This window comes from Talpa occidentalis, unplaced genomic scaffold (genome assembly GCF_014898055.3).
Source record: "Talpa occidentalis isolate TD23 unplaced genomic scaffold, MPIMG_talOcc4v2.1 talOcc4.6, whole genome shotgun sequence".
NCBI classification, from domain to species: domain Eukaryota; kingdom Metazoa; phylum Chordata; class Mammalia; order Eulipotyphla; family Talpidae; genus Talpa; species Talpa occidentalis.
The window spans coordinates 115498106-115515409 of NW_023604972.1; the positions used below are offsets into that span (position 1 = coordinate 115498106).

General features: G+C 35.8%; 1 pseudogene; it reads right to left on the bottom strand.

Annotated features, from left to right (window-relative positions):
• Positions 1 to 2171: 2171 nt before the first annotated feature.
• LOC119260864 (60S ribosomal protein L3-like) lies at positions 2172 to 3352 on the bottom strand (annotated as a pseudogene).
• Between the last annotated feature and the right edge of the window lie 13952 nt (positions 3353 to 17304).

The following is a 17304-nucleotide window of genomic DNA, read 5'->3' on the forward strand; positions in this document are numbered from 1 at the left end:
ATCAAAAACAATCAAGATGATGTAAATGTATATAGAGAACCTTTGGATTAAAGAGGCAAAAACAAGATGTCTTTAGTAATAATCCTGCCTCACATTACAAAAACTTCATAAAGGTAGGGGCCATGTTCTCTCTTGTACAGTAAGTTTAGCCCAGTGCCTGAGAAATGCAGGGTTATATAGAGTTTATGCTTACAAAATGAATAATGAAATAAGCAGTGATGCACTTGGTAACTATAAGTCTTAGTTATCTGGAAAATGTACTTCTGTATGATACAAGTCTCAGTTCTTGACTGCTTAACTGTGTTTCTAAAAGTAGTAATTCATTTTTGAAATGTCAACACCGAAGAGTTGTTTTATCAAAGCTTATATGCTATTATTTCTTTGTATTTTCTTTATGGAATGCATGCAGTACAAATGCACACTATACAAAATTCTGAAGTGTTCCTTCCTTAAAGTTTCTTAACTATCCAGTGCTTTCCCTAGTAGTAAACACAATTCCTATGTCTTTTGCATTCTTTTCTAACTATTGTTAAGTGCAAGCAAAACTTAATTTTTTTCAATTGAGTATTGTTCAGGGGATGTTGCCCTGAAAAAGCAGGTGTTCATTTTCATAAGGTAAACTTGTAGTAATTAGAATAATTTCCATCCTACAGATGAAAATGCTATCCAAATTCAATGATCCGGAAGTGTTCTTTGAACATTAAAGTAAAAATGGGTATTGTTGTTCTTTATTATTCCCTGATGCAATTGAACTTGGCAGGAGCAGAGTCTGGAATAATGCCAAGTTTATTCCCAGAGTTTCAGTCAGAGAGCAGACTGCACTAGAAACCATGTAGTCAACATTGTGAGTGAGTGATCACTGTATCAGTGTTGGGCATCTAGCAGGAACTGGAGAGAAGAAAGGGGTCTCAGTTTATTAATCAGTAATAATATAATGGCTATAGGGATTCCTGAATTTGCACTCAACACTTAATTCTCTCTTTTTTTCTAGAGTTACTTTACATTGGCGATTTCCCTTACCTTCACTAGGAAATGTTTTCTTATATATAAAATGAAATTTCAAAAATCTGTAAAACAAATATTTTATAATTTGCAAAAGGCTGGCCATTGGTTGTGTTGACCATTGTAAAACCTCCTCATTGACTATACGTGTCATAGAACCTAAAATATTGTTACTGAGGGTAGTGGAGAGAGGATGTGCATGTATATAGATTTTTGGTCATAAACAGCAGTAGAAACTTCATGGTTTTGTCTTCTAATGTTGGGAAGCAATAGATTAAAAACAATTACATCATACAAACCTGCCTTTTCCAGTTACTTGCTTTGATCTAAATATTAGCTTCCCTCTACTGAATGTATCCAGTGGTAACCTGCTAGAGTTGATATAAAGATTGAACAAGGTCATGCATTTAAAATGTTTAGCTCTGTGCCTCATATCAAACAAAAATTCGGGACACACCATTTATATCTATTATGACAATGTTCTTGTAGCTAAGATCATTTTCTTTTTTTTTTTTCTCAATGTGTTTGGAAGTTACCCCATAAATTTGATTTTGACTTTCAGTTGGTTAAGAATCTGGTTGTTGGTGAGCAATCATAAAGTTTCATTGAACTTATTTTTCCTTCCCTTATTTCGTTTTCATTTAAAATAACAGCTTTATTGTAATAACATTTACATACCATGTGACTCATCCATTTAAACTACACAATTCAGTGATTTTTATTATATTCAGAGTTGTGCAACCATCACCGTAATTAATTTTAGAAAATTTTAATTACTTCAAAAAGAAATCCTGTACTCATTAGCAGTTACTCTCCTTTGCTTCATTTTCTCTGTAAACGTGCTGGAAAGGACACTCTAGCAAAAAAGCCTACTCCTGGAATAAATGAGTGTTGAATAAATGAGCAGTAGAGGAGGGCATTGTATATAAAACAAGTAAGTTTGAGACCACTGTATACATTTTTAAACAAAATAAATGTAATAACATTCATCGAGTCCTGTTTCAAATCTGCAGCAAAATACTATCTGTGGAAAAGGTAACATAATATTTCTTTTGACGGATAATACAATTATATTCCAGTTCCTTTTGGCAATCATTAAAAAATTCATTTTTTTCCTACTAGAAAATAATTTTTATTATCATCTTACTAATTGTAGTCTGTTGGTGTCATTAAGCACCTTCTTCTTCTGCAAGTTGGTCTTTCTGGAATCATCCCAAGAAGGCTTTCTTCTTCTCCACAGTTTGCAAGGACCCATAGCCAAACTTGGAGGTGATGGAACTTCAGGTCGATCTTCTCCAGGGCTGGTGGTTTCCTGTGCATCAGCAAGGACTTACAAAAGGTGAGCACTTATTTCTTGGCTCTCACCACACAGCTCTTTCAGTATGACAGAGTCATTGGTTACTTCACCATAATAGATAAAGGTACCCAAAGGATCAGTGCTCTTGTCAGACAGATCTTAACTTGAGGAAGCACTGTTCTTCACCCATTTCCCATTCTTGAAAAGGACACCTGACCACTCTTGTAGAACTTCTTGATCTCAGTGCTGTGAGGTAGCTTTCCTGCCCTTCCTGGACTACAGAGGAGGCTGCTTGGGCAGGGTGCCATGCCCTGATGACAATCTTGGGCAGCCTTCAGTGGGTTTTGTGGGGCTGTTTCTTGGTGTGCCAGTGACAGTTGACCCCTTTGTAGCTTTTGCCTTTGGTCACCCCAATGACATTAGTCATCTCATTCTGCTCAAACACTGGTTCCTGGCAAGTTGCTTCTCCAGCCATTCAGTGCCCTCCTGGTGCTTTTTTAGCCATTGTGCCTCCATTCTCCTGGATCTCTATAAGGTGGGCCTTCTTGCACAGAGGCAGCTGGTGCATCTGGCTGTGGGCGATGACATGGGTGACCATGCTTACTTCTTCACATTGTTGAAATCCTTTCCTAGCCATCTCTTGTCATCTTCATCTTGCCACTTCTTACAGTATTTAGTGAAAACCTTCTTAGATTTATGTTCTTATAGAAACTCACACTCATCACTGACATGTTCAGCAAAAATGGTCTTAAAATTTCTGAAACTTTGAGGGGTTTCTACCTAGCACACAATAGCACTACCTCCAACGGTTGTGTCTTTACATTGGTCACAGCCTCCACAACTTTCTTCTTGTTCACCTGGGATCCTGGCCTATCCACCTCTGGAACATGTGGGTCATGCCAGTCTTGCAGCTCAGGAAGCTTAGAGGTGGACAAGCTTGTTGGACTCATCCTTGGAAAAAGCCTTCATTTTCTCATGATGCTGCCTGCTGTGCCTCTGAGGCAAGAAGTCCAGGGACCCATGTCCCAGAACAGAGAACTTCCTGGGAGACATAGCTCCATCAAAAGCTGCCCATAGTTGCCCATAGAGAATATTCATTATTCTTGACTGAGTAATATTCCTCTGGGATTACATCCTTAGGAAACTATTCATATTAGCCAAGTATTTTTCTTTTGCAAGAGTAATGTGTGTGGTTACACAAAAGAACTTCACCCCTTCTGAGGCAATAAGTTACCCAATAAACCAAAACTTTACACTTTGTTTAAAACCATCATTTTGTGAAAACCCTGCTTCACAGGTACAAATAAATTTTAACTGAACTACACAGAGAGACAAACTGAACAAGTGAAAGAGACACTTTTACCTGATGGAGTTGCTGAGATTGGGGACAAGCTAGGTGGAGGGGCAAGCCTTCAGAGCAAGAACCATCTTCATTTTGCTGTGAGTTAGAGCAACCTGCCAAACTTTTTTTTTTAACCTTTAACCCAGGAGGCCTCAAATGCAAAGAAAATGTTCTTCCTCTGTTAAATACCTTACATGAATCTTTTATTGTTCATTAAGTCTTGGGTCAAGACATTGAAAGACATTACATTATCTCATAATCTCACATTTCAAAAGTCTCTTGCTTTGGTTGTCTGTTAATATCAGAAATCCTGCAGTATCCAGATGTAAAGTTGTGTGGGCTCACTGCTTCACAGTCCTACAGTGACTAGAAGAGAGATGAGTGTTGGCAAGGATGTGGAGCACACGGAACACTCATGTTAGTTGGAAAGTAGCAAATGCAATTAATTTGGAAAATGGTTGAGCTGTTTCTTACTTAAAAAAAAAAAAATACCTCTACCTATGACCCAGAAATTTCACTGTTAAGTATCTGTCCAGGACACATAAAAACCTTGTACAAGAATATTGTGCGCAAAAATGCTTGTACAATAATATTGATGGCAGTTTCTTCATAATCTCCCCAAACTGGAAATAACCCAGATGTCCCTCAACACACGAATGACTCAATAATTTTATACAATGAAATACTATTCATAGATCAAGAACAACAAACCTCTAACAGATGACATGATGATCTCAAAAATATGTTGAGCCAAATAAACAGACACAAGAATAAATACCGGGCCTCCCCGGTGGCGCAGCGGTTGAGCGCTGGGTTGCGAAGCTGCCCGCGCCGCCTCTGCGGCGCCGGTTCGATCCCCGGCTGCTCCCCGGCCACCGGAGGAGGGTCCCACATGGCGCGCAGACCTCTCCTGCCGCCCGCTGCTCCCCTCAGCAGTGTACTTCGGTCCTTCTGCCTGCTCTGCTCCCTGCTCTGGCTCTGGTGAATTCTCTCACCCTCCCACGCTTCTGACTGTACCCAGTGCATGTATAAACGAAACAAACAAACAAACAAAACAAAAATAAATAAATAAAAAGCATGCCTCTATAAAAAAAAAAAAAGAATAAATACCATATAACTAATTTATATATCATTTTAAAACAGGTTAAGCTAATATATAGTGATACAAAATTGGTAAGTGGCCTTGAAATGGGGAGTTGAAGGGACGGTGGAATTGACAAAGCACTTCAGGGGACTTTGAGTTGATGAAAATTTTCTACGCCTATTTTGGTTGTTACATGTAAATGTACATTTGTCAAAACTCATGGATCTGTATAATTAAAACCTGTGCATTTCATTATTTATAAAGTATATCTCAAAGTTGACTTAATAGAAAATGTCTTAAATAAATCTAAGCAATTATCGGGTAAAAATATTCATTTTAGTGTTCTCTAAGATAGAAAAACAAAGAAATTAAGACAAATTATGTAACTAGCAGTAGGACAATAGTATAACATTTAGTTACTTCAGTGCTGAATAACTATAATTCATGGCAGTTAAAGTTCTAATTTTACTAGAATATTTATTAGAATTTTATTTGGATGCTTATTATAATATTTAATAATTTTCTAATATTATTCAGAATAACATTATCCAAGATAGTTAAATTTCCAATTATGAAGACCTTGTAGCAGTATGAAAATATTTGGGATATAAACATAAGCATTTAACGAGAAAATACAGAATAAAAAACTAGAATTTTATGGATTGCTGACACTGATATTAATGGGACTCATAAATCTAAGCTGTACAATCTTGAAAAAATTTTTGGCTGATTCTACACTTTAATGATAATGTGCAACCAAAATAAACATAATAATAAGAAATAGCACTATCAGCAAAACTAAGGTAATAGACTAGATCAAGCATGTCTAGCTTAAGTGATTACGTTTGTGAAAGTTTATCATCATTTTTTCTCTCTGATTGTAATAAAGCCTAATAAAAAATGTTCATTTCTAGCCTACTTATAAATATTAATGTTTGCTAAATATTAGTCTATTATGTCACTAAGGTAAACAACACAGAGCTTATATCTCTGTGTATTATTATTTAAATATAGAGAATACTGTTGAAGTATGGCAAACTCTTCAGATCATGTATTTATTAAAATATCAGCTTACTTTACAGTTTAGGAACAGCCAATATTTGAGAAGAAAGGTCTTAACATATCAATATTTCTTAAGTTCTGTAAATAGCTCCTTTTATAATAAAACTTTAGTAAGAATCAAAATCCTATAACCTGGAATAAATTCATGTCTCAAGTTTAGACTACTTCAAGGAAGGAAATTTCAAAAAACCAAAATATTTTAACCAAAATTAAAAAAATTCATGTCAAATTAACTTTCTTAGAGACCACTGCTTAAATGTCATAAAATCTATACCTCTTTATATAAAACTATAAATTAAAAAAATCTACTGGATATATAATAAAACAATAGGAAAAGCAACAGCAATATTTGCATACATTTTAACATAGAAACCTATAGCAGCAATTCACCTGTTCAGTGTTCTCAGTATCCTCAGGAAAGAATTGATACTGATTTCAGATGTATTTATGCCTGTAATCTGTGCTACGTAAATACCACAGCCTGTGTTTGCAAAGCAGCAATAGGTGAGACAGGTAATACACATGAGTTTGATTTATATTTTGGCATTCGGGGGCATGAGATAAAGAATAACAAGAGCTTTAGTTATTGTGGGATGTCTCCAGAGTAGTGAGCAATCAAATAAATTGAAGTTCAAGGTGATTCTTTCATGCATGTTCTTTTACGTAAAATTCCACACTAAAGTCAAGACCCAGGTATGGCATGTGACAAATGAGATATAAAACAATGCACTCTTAATATGTTATTTATTTTGTATTTAAAAATGCATGCCAATAATTTTAGCACTTCAATTCGGAACATCATGAATAAAAAAGATGATACATCACCCTGGTCTTTGGGATTATCAAAATATAGTGTAGCGTGCTGAGAAATATTTATGAAGCCTGTGGTACGTACGTTGTCCCTGCCCTATCCCCGAGGTTCTTGGCTTGTAGCACACACCAGTGGACTTCCAAGGACAGTCTGTCCATCTCTTGGAGGGTTTTCTCTAGAGGCTGAGGATGCTCTGCTGGTACCCAGAAATGAACTGGAAGTCCCAGAATATTTGAACCCCTCAAGAATTGTCTTCAATCTCAATTGGAGATGCTAGTTAAATATATATCCTAGCTTGCTTCCTCCCCAACTGATAAAGAGGAGGTGCATGTTCCTCATTGGTTCTCAAAGCCCAAGTGGCAACTTACTTAACAACACTCCTGTGTGATTGTGATACTGTGTTATGATGACATTGAATTTGCTGGTTGCACTTCCTCGCTTTGCTACCAGAGTTACCGGAGATCATTTTCCATCTAAACTATTTATAGTTGAAACCCTTTTTCAGGGTTTATTTGTGATGGAACTTAAACTATCATGTTTAAGTTCTATTCTATTAAGTTACTATCACTCTTATTTTTCTCATATGTATTTTCTCTATGTATTTTCTAATATAACTTAAAAATTTTAATATGGTGAAGAGAAAAGATGACAGAAATAGTATATGCTACCACTACATTCAGAAAAATTATGCCCTCTGTGAACATGATAGGAATCTCGTAAATATCTGAATTCATCTATGTAAATTACAAAACAATGGAAGTTCTATTTATTTGTGATTCTCATACATGTTTTCATCAACATATAAAAGATAAATCTGTAACTACCACACCATATATTCATTCTTTCTATCAAAATATTTCTTGAGCATTAGATTCTAAATAGTGTGAGTTGTAAGAATAATTGGTGAGTAACATAATATAGTATATACACATGTTGATTTTAATTCTGTATACCTTAAGCTTAAGCCTACATAATATTATAAACCAATGTTACTTCAATTAAAAATCTAAAAAATGAGTCCCCAAAAATCCAACAATAAAATATTTTTAGATAAAGATTAAAAAAAAACCTTGATTGGGCCTCCCCTGGTGGCTCAGCGGTTGAGCACTGGGCTGTGAGGCTGCTCGCAGCCTCTGCAGCACTGGTTCGTTCCCCAGCGGCCGGCGAGGGTCCCACAAAAAAAACAAAAATCTTGATTAACTTATACAAAATTTTAATATGGTGCATCTATGCATGAACTTTAATGTTGTATAATACATAATAGTGATTATTAATTTACCCTCACTCAATGGCAAGTTATGGTATGAAAGAAAATACTGAAACTTAATGAGCATCTAACAAAAGAAACAGATTTAATTTAATCTGACGGCACAGGGAATAAAGTTTGAGCTCACACGTGAAGCAGAATTTAACTAGAAGGATGGTGACTTTTCAACAAATAAGCAGGCAACACAAACTCTGAGCTCTTCCAAATTATGAAAGAAATTTCCACAATTCGAAAGAACTGGAAGATGGTCACTGTGACTTACACATAGTGAACATGCATTTAGAATTTCTTGGAGGTTCTGTTCATGTTTTGTTATGAAACTTGACCTTGGGAAACCTTTAGAGGGTTTAAGTTGGGAAGTAAAATAAGGTTTGTATTTTTAAACAATCAGTCTAGACTCTATGTTGGCAGACAAGTATAGATTATTCAACTTCTAAGTAATATCCGCTAAAACCTAGAGCTGAAGTCCAAATTGTTGGAAATGACAAACCATTTTTTAAAATGTTGTTTCAAACTGACTGTTTAATCATGTGTTGAGATTGCAAAGTGTTTCAAATGCTTACTTGAGTGTAGTTATAAAAGCATAAAATGAGTGGTCTGTCACGATGTCAGGACTATTTTTTGCTGCAAATTTAAAGACATACTAATTTGCATTAACTGTAAATCCTGAAGCATATGTATTTATAAATACTTAGAGCACTGTCCAGCACTGTCTCTATTCACAAAAAATAGAGCAAAGTAAAAGTTCAGTGGCAAAGACATATTGAGTTCATGATGGCTTCACATTCGTCACAATCTCTGTGTTACCTGCTCTTAATGTTGAAAGCAATTTGGAATAGGTGATGCATGACATCTTTCCCTTTCCTTGTGAATTAGAAAGCTCTCATTCTGTTCATGCTATGCTGACAGTCATTGTAAGACAGAGCAGGAATAAATGATAAAAATTCTAAAATACAATTAAAAATTCATATGCAATTACCAGTTACCTTTCTATTTTGTCCTTCTTCCTGTTCTACTCTTTTTCTTTCCTGTTCTTTTGTTTACCTCTCCTTCCATCTTCATTTTAGTCACTTTCTTTATGTAATTTTCCTATAGAGCCCCCAAATGTGATACAGCTAGACGTTCAGAACTGTTTTTGGAGTTCTGTTTAAAGATTTAAACATTTTCTCCTCTTCAGTCTTTACCTACTGTTTCACTTTTGAGTCTTATTACCCTCTGGACAATTATGTGCTGTTATGGTGGGTGCTTCATGAGTCATTGCTCTCACAGATGTCAAGAGAAAACCATTTGCAAGTTGGAAATCCAATAAAGGAAATACATTGTTATAAAGAAAAATGATAGCTGCTAAAAACAAGTAATGCATTCGGAAATTTTACTAACATGGGAGGAATTCCATACTTTTAATGAAACAAAATTGAACTTGCTTTACTATCAATTTTTTCACCTGAAACTTACAAAGGAGTAAAAATATGCCACCCAGGACATATCTTTTAGGCATAAGATTGATTTCAAGGAGAGACTCTGAAGGCTGCCTGGATATTGCTTTTGAAAAGTCCTCTTCCAGGAAGACTTAACTTCCTTATTTCTTTTTGGTGGAGAAGGTAGAATTTAAATCTTCATACCATTGTCTAACGTGCCTATCTCAATAAACACTAACTAAATTTCCTCTTTCTTCCCCCAACATCCCTTGCCCTAGCTAAATTATTTAAAGTTGCATCTAAAGCCACATGGGCTAGTTAATCAGTCATGCTGGGTCTTGCCCATGTTTACAGTAGGTATATATATTATTACTGAACTCTCTCTCTCTTTTTTTTTCTCTTATCAATCTATTTTTTTTTTAAAGAAATTTCTTTTTTTTTTTATTTTTTTTTTTTTTAAGATTTATTTATTTATTTATACAAGCACTGGGTACAGTCAGAAGCACGGGAGGGTGAGAGAATTCACCAGAGCCAGAGTGGGGAGCAGAGCAGGCAGAAGGACCGAAGTACACTGCTGAGGGGAGCAGAGGGCGGCAGGAGAGGTCTGCGCGCCATGTGGGACCCTCCTCTGGTGGCCGGGGAGCAGCCGGGGATTGAACCGGCGCTGCAGAGGCTGCGGGCAGCTTCACAACCCAGCGCTCAACTGCTGCGCCACCGGGGAGGCCCTTATCAATCTATTTAATGCTTGTTTGCATATTTGCCAGGCTAAAATAATCCAGTGGTGTGTGGGATATTTTCCTTTGTGTCCCAACAAACTTTTAAAGCATTTAACAAATAAGAAAGTAATTTCAGTAAGTACATCTTCTAATGAAAAATACTTTTTCTAGTAAAAAATAAATGGTGGAAACTAACAAAATTTTCAAGTCAAAGTCAATGACACAATTGTGGGAGAACAGAATGCTCTAATAATATAACTGAAGTAATTGCTTTTATTACATATTGGAAATAATAACCATTTCACTGCAAATGAAAACAGGACATAAACTGTTTATAACTATAATATAACTAAGCTATATTAGAAATTATAATTTTAAAAATTATAAGAAAACATAATAAAGACAGTAAATATGAAAACATCTAAAAGTAACAATTTTCAAGAGGATAAATTAAGATAATCAAGCAAAGGCAATTTTTTTTAAATTAGAAAATTATACATACTAATAATCATTTAATTAGTAATTGAATGGCAATGCCAATTAATTATGCTTTGCAGCTGAACAAAACTAAGGTCAAGTGACAGAGGGGATTCATGGTTAAGAAAAGATTTTTTTTACCTTTAACTCAAACTATGTAGTCCTTTGAATGAAAAAACTCCTCTCTAAATGTGGGTACATCTCATTTTAAAATACACTGAAGCTAAGCCTTAAATAAATTATTTCATATCTTTAAAAGTTTCCACTTCAGTCATATTTGAGGTAACAAATCTAATTTTGATGAAAAAATGAAACTTATTTTCTTTATAATCTGTAGTCACTGACAATCAATAGAATATAGCTTATTTTTGCTTAAATGTGAAAGCATTTTATATTTGATTTAGATTGTTATATAGAATGAAAGACAACATTATATAAGAAAATGCATTTGAACAAAATTAGTTTTAGTAGGCTCTGTTCAAGTCCTGTGATTGCAATAGTACTGCAAAAACATACTTTATTTACTTAAACTTAGTTTTACTTATTATCTCAACTTTCTAAACTACACAGATGTAAGTGCTGTTGCTTTACAGTTTATAGATGTGTTTTATGAGAGATGCAACTGGACAGACTCCAAATAATTCATGTATGACAGTGTAAAGTTTGCTAGGACAGGACAACCTTTTTCTCTTCCTGAAAATGACTATACTTTGTAACTGCTGTGAAATGAAACCATAAATTACAATCTTAGATGGCAAATAAAAAAAAAAAATCTGGCAAAACATTCAAAATTGTTAAATGTATGTTTGAATGTATCTGGCTAAACAAGATTTAGAATGTCTTAAAACTTTCTGAATTTTAGAAAGGAAGAGCCTGCATTTTTAATTCTAAACAGAATAATAAAAGAAAATAAATAAGGTATTAACCAGTGTCTCTGTCATTAGTTATTTTGAGTACCCATCCATATCTTTTTATCCACTCAAACTTATAAAATTTTAACAAAAATAAATAAATTTTACTGATGGGAAATAATTTTTACTAAGAAAGGAAACAATTTAAGAGAATAAACAAATAAATACTTTATCAGGATACTATAATTAGCAATGATAATAGCAATACATAAACAAATTATGAGTAAAGTGCTTTTTCATCCTACTAGGATATGAGGATATTTCTTAAGGCCACATTAGTACCAATCCCTTCTTAATGTAAATTTGGGCATCAGCCCAGGTACCATTTCTAAAAGCAGTAAGCATTTAACAAGGCATTGTAGAAATACATTAACAGTATTGCTTGAGGGGAGCTATACATTTCCAGTGAAGGGACTAAGTAGTCATTAGCAGCTTTTATAGAAATCTTCTGAGCAACTTTCACAGGAATACAATGAGAATAGTTACTAAATTGCTGAGGAAAATTAGTTCCAAATGAAAAAAATGCATTTTCAATTCAAGAAATTGGATGGAAATGCCAATTAATTACATATTCTATTTAATAAAAGATCAGATCTACTTCAAGGTCAAGACGGTAGAAGAAATACACATTAAAATATTTCTGGTATGTTGTCTTTCTCTTTTTGAACATATTATATACACATATACATATGCACATCTTCCTGCTGTGTAGTTGTGAATATGTGAGTATATGTATTTTATATATGTGTGCATATACAGATGCAATTTGCATTTTTTCTACATACAATATATTTTATATAAATATTGTGTGCATTATATTAGGAGAGAAATGTAGATTACCTCTAAAGTCAGAACAAGAAAGTGTGTAGAGATCTTGCTGTCAGAAACAGAGAAGGAAGATAGAACAATGAATCATATTTGAAGCCATTAAGCCCGTGTGGTGATTGTCACTTAGAAATCCACAGTGGCTAAGCACCTACAGAGAAAGGAGTCTGGATTACCCATATATGTGGGACTTGGAATCTTGACTCCTTTAGAAAAGCATATGTGAAGCCAGAGATAGAATGTATTAAAAAAAATGACACAGGGAAATATTTTGTAATGAAAAATATGAACAATCTGTGTGCACTGAACTACAACTTTGCAACATATTAAGCAAGACTAACAGAATTGCAGAGGTACAAAATTTCCAAATCTATAATTATGGTGGGATATTTTGAAGTACTAATTAAGAAATTGATAACAGGTATTTTAAAAGTGGGTATTAAAATTCCCAAACTTGTTCAATATTTTCTTATTCAATAGACATTATGTTGTCTCAACAGAGAATGTAAAATTTAAGTGCATATTTTAAACCCTTATAGACATGAATTTTTTACTTTGGAAAAAAAATTTAGAGTTTCAAAAGAATAACATCATAGTAAATGACACTGAAGATTTTAAAATATTTAAAGCTAATAAACAGAAAAGGCACTGTATTGATCCTAAATCAATATTTGGAGTCAAATGTGCAGTTTCATATCCATTAGCTAAAAGATAATAAAAATTGAAAATAAATAAATTCAGCATTCATCTCCCAAAATTAGAAATGTAGTAAACCAAGAAAAAGTAGAAGAAATAGCAAAGGTCAAAATTAAAATTAATAAAAAACAAGAAGAGTGACAAAAGCAGCAATGACCAAAAATAAGAAATGATGACCAAGAGAACTAAAAGACGATTCATTGAAAAGACAAATAAACTCGTTGTTCTTACAAGCACATCCAAACTAGATAATGAAGACATAAGCAATACTAGGAATGAAAAAAAGACATAATTTGAAACTACAGTAGAAACTTTTTAATTTATAAGATAGCAAAGTATGACTATATCAACAAATTTGAAAACATAACATGAAATTATCATTTTCTCAAGACTAAATTATGTAAATCCAACCAAGGGAAAAAGAAAACAGATTTTTAAAAAACAAAATAGATAGAAAATCTATAAAGTTCCCTGAGAAGCAGAACCCTACACAAGTTTTTGAGTGCAAGTAGTTTACAAAGGAGTTGAGCTCACAAAGTCTGGACAGGGAAGTGAAGGCAATAAAGGGAACATTTTTGTGTCAGTTGTCAGAGGGTGTGTGTGTGTGTGTGTGTGTGTGTGTGTGTGTATGCATGCATGCAAGGGCACCAGTGGGACAACTTGGACAAATACTGAGGAGCAAAGAAACTTGGGTATTTACAGATGGTCATCTTTCCATGTTGAGGGTTTCTTTTGGAAGTATTAGTTTCCTGGAACTTGTGGCCTGCTCTGCACAGGAGCCAGAAAGGGGCTTCAGCCAGAGAATTCCCGGTTCTCAGAGCTGTTAGCTGCACAGTGAGATGAGTATGGGCAAGGTAATAGCCTTTGCCGAAGCACCTAGTCATTATTTGAGAAAGAAATTTCCAAGTATGGTTGAGGGAGTGATGGGGATTCCCACAACCAGAAATCTCTCTATGGGGGTGAGGTGTCTAATAGTTCCCTCTCCTACCCAACCTATTAGCACACAAGTTTCATTTGATGGGAGAGTTCTGAGGCAAGACTAATTATTTTTGTTTGGGGTCATCAGAATAGACATTCTAAAGAATGTGAAGGGCCTCCCTTGGTGGCTCAGTGGTTGAGCACTGGGCTGCAAAGCTGCCCTCAGCCTCTGCAGCGCCGGTTCATTCCCTGGCCATGGGCAAGGGTCCCACATGGTGCAACAGACCTCTCATGCCGCGCCCGCTGCTCCCCTCAGCAGTGTATTTCATCAGTCTGCCTGTTCTGTTCCCTGCTCTGGCTCTGGTGAATTCTCTCACCCTCCTGCGCTTCTGACTGTACCCAGTGCTTGTATAAATAAATAAATAAATAAATAAATCTTAAAAAAAGAAAAAAGAAAGTGAAAGATGAACAAGGCTAAATTTCAGTGTAGCAAGATGTGAAGAGAACTTTCCAAATAGATAAGAATGGTATACATGCAGTGGGCAAAAGAGTAGACCTGAGAAAAACCCAGACCTTATTTCATATTAATGAGTAATCCAGTTTGATTAAAGCAAAAAGTTTGATTAGGTGAGTAGTTTGTATGGCAAGAAATTTCACTGGAAGCTGATTTGTAAAGATCTGGAAAGCAGCTTTATCTAAATAACACTGCTAGTCCATTTCAAGTAAGAAAATGGCACTTTGTTAGGGCAAAAAGAGGAAATTATTATTTTATTTTAATTGAGATAACACTGGTTCACAACACAGTATGTGATAAAAAGGCATAGGATCAGGCCTTCTCAGATGTCATTATATCATACGCACCCCCACCCTCAGGTGGAGGCACCTTAGTCTATACTCTGCCTTCCCCCTTTTTTTTTTAAGATTTATTTATTTATGCATACAAGATCTGGGGTACAGGCCAGAGGTGTGGGGGGGTGAGAGGATTCACCAGAGTCAGAGTGGGGAACAAAAAAGGCAGATTGACCAAAGTACACTGCTGAGGGGAGCAGCGGGCAAGTCAGGAGAGGTCTGCTGTGCCATGTGGGTTGCTGCCTGATGGGCCAGGGATCGAACTTGTGCTGTAGAGGCTGCGGGCAGCTTCATAGGTTGCGTGTTAACCACTTGCACCACAAGGGTGGCCCTCTGCATTCCCTCTTTACCTTCCCTGTCCTCCCCCCATCTTGTAACCTAAATTCCAGTCAGGCTTCTAGGGTGGAGGTGATTTTTACAGTAATGTAAACATATACAAAGTGATAAATGTCTACACTTGGATTGTTACAATGGGGATGAAAAGAGAGGGAGAACTAAGAGAAGAAAATCACACAGAATTTTAGAATTAAAAGGTATTTTAGACACCACCCACTTCCCCACCCTTTTGAAGATCAGGTAACTGAAACAGAGAGGAAGAGCCTTATCTGATGTGACAGGGCTACTTAACATCTGAGACAAGAATAGATTCTGATAATTGGACTCCAAGGCAAGGACTATTTTTAAATTCAGATGTCTCTTCTTCCAGTGATAAGCAAATGATTAAACTGTGGTGGTTAACATTTAGAATTTCCTTTCCCCTTTCTGGTTTGAGGTGTAAAAACGAAAATAAAAAATAACTGCCAATCTTGCTTTTCAACTCACTAGAAAAACTTTTAGAGCTTGGTAGCTGGTTCAAGTTAAGATTGAAATCCAGTAAGGTAGATCAATGGATACTTTTTAAGTTTTAAAAAAGGTAGCATATCCCTTTTATATAATTTCCTTATACATAATCTTTTCAACTTAGATTTAAGTAACTAGTCTCTCCCATCAAAAGAAAAGGGTTCTGCACATAAAACAGGCAAAAATGGCTTTAGGAAACAAAATATTTTAAATTGGTCCATTATGCCTTTTCAGTTTTCTCAAGTACATTGCAAAGTGGGAAAAAGGAGGAGAAAATGGTACTTCCAACAAGACTGTAGAAGCCTTAGTTTTAGTACACTCTCTTTTTTTTTTTTTTTTTTCCCAAACAGATGCAAGGAGGTTCCAGTACTCTCTCTCTGTGGACGCTTTTCCAAACCTTAGTTAATATATTTCTTATTTCTAGCAATTCCGGCCATATCTAAACTCTTGGAAGCATATTAAGTCTCAGTAATGCAAAATGACCCCAGGTAACCACAAACAGTGGGGGTGCACAGCTCCTAGAAACAATACTTGTATCTCAACTACATTTTCAAAAGTTAGAACTGATTCAAGATGAAGATGGAGAGTCATCATGGAGAATACGGAGAATATGGGGTAGAAAGAGTTATTTAAAAGGTAAAAGCAGGGCTTCCCCGGTGGCGCAGCGGTTGAGCGCTGGGTTGCGAAGCTGCCCGCAGCCTCTACAGCACCGGTTCGATCCCCGGCTGCTCCCCGGCCACCAGAGGAGGGTCCCGCATGGCGCGCAGACCTCTCCTGCCGCCCGCTGCTCCCCTCAGCAGTGTACTTCGGTCCTTCTGTCTGCCCTGCTCCCCGCTCTGGCTCTGGTGAATTCTCTCACCCTCCAGCACTTCTGACTGTACCCAGTGCTTGTATAAATAAATAAAAATAAATCTTAAAAAAAAAAAAAGGTAAAAGCATTTGACTAAGAATGGGAAATGCAGAATTTTAAGATGGAAAGAACTCCTTGTTAAGACAATGAAGTAAACAACATGAGGAACAGAAAAGAAAAGGGAGGAAGGGCTAGAATAAGATACTTTACTGGGCCTCCCCGGTGGCGCAGTGGTTGAGCGCTGGGCTGCAAAGCTGCCCGCAACCTCTGCAGCACCGGTTCGATCCCCAGCTGCCAGCGAGGGTCCCACATGGCGCGCAGACCTCTCCTGCTGCCTGCTGCTCCCCTCAGCAGTGTATTTCATCAGTCTGCCTGTTCTGTTTCCTGCTCTGGCTCTGGTGAATTCTCTCACCCTCCCGCGCTTCTGACTGTACCCAGTGCTTGTATAAATAAATAAATAAAATCTTAAAAAAAAAAATTTAAAAAAAATAAGATACTTTACTTATACCAAATCTTTCCTATACTGGCATCCTCTTCTCATAAAGGAAAAGATAAAAGTTGATAGAAAAATCATTTTAACATTTGTTATAGGTAAATAGCATGTATGAGCAAGGAGAGAGAAAGAGAGAAAACTGAAGGTCAAGTTATTAAAACTAACTAGGAGTAGTTCTGCGCAAGCAGAGGAGTGTGATCTCTAGGGAAGAAAATATCTTCTTTCTCATAAAGGTTTTTTTTTTTTTTTTTTTTTTTTTTACTTGCAGTTAGCCTTGGTGTAGGAAGCTGCAATATCTGATGTCTAACCACTGCAAATGTAATTTTATGGAGACAAGGGATAAGATAAATCAGACAAGCCAAAGTTAAGGATAGGGGATAGATGCTACATATACAAAACATCTATACAAAATGGGACTTTTTTTTTAAATTTTATGTATTTTTTAC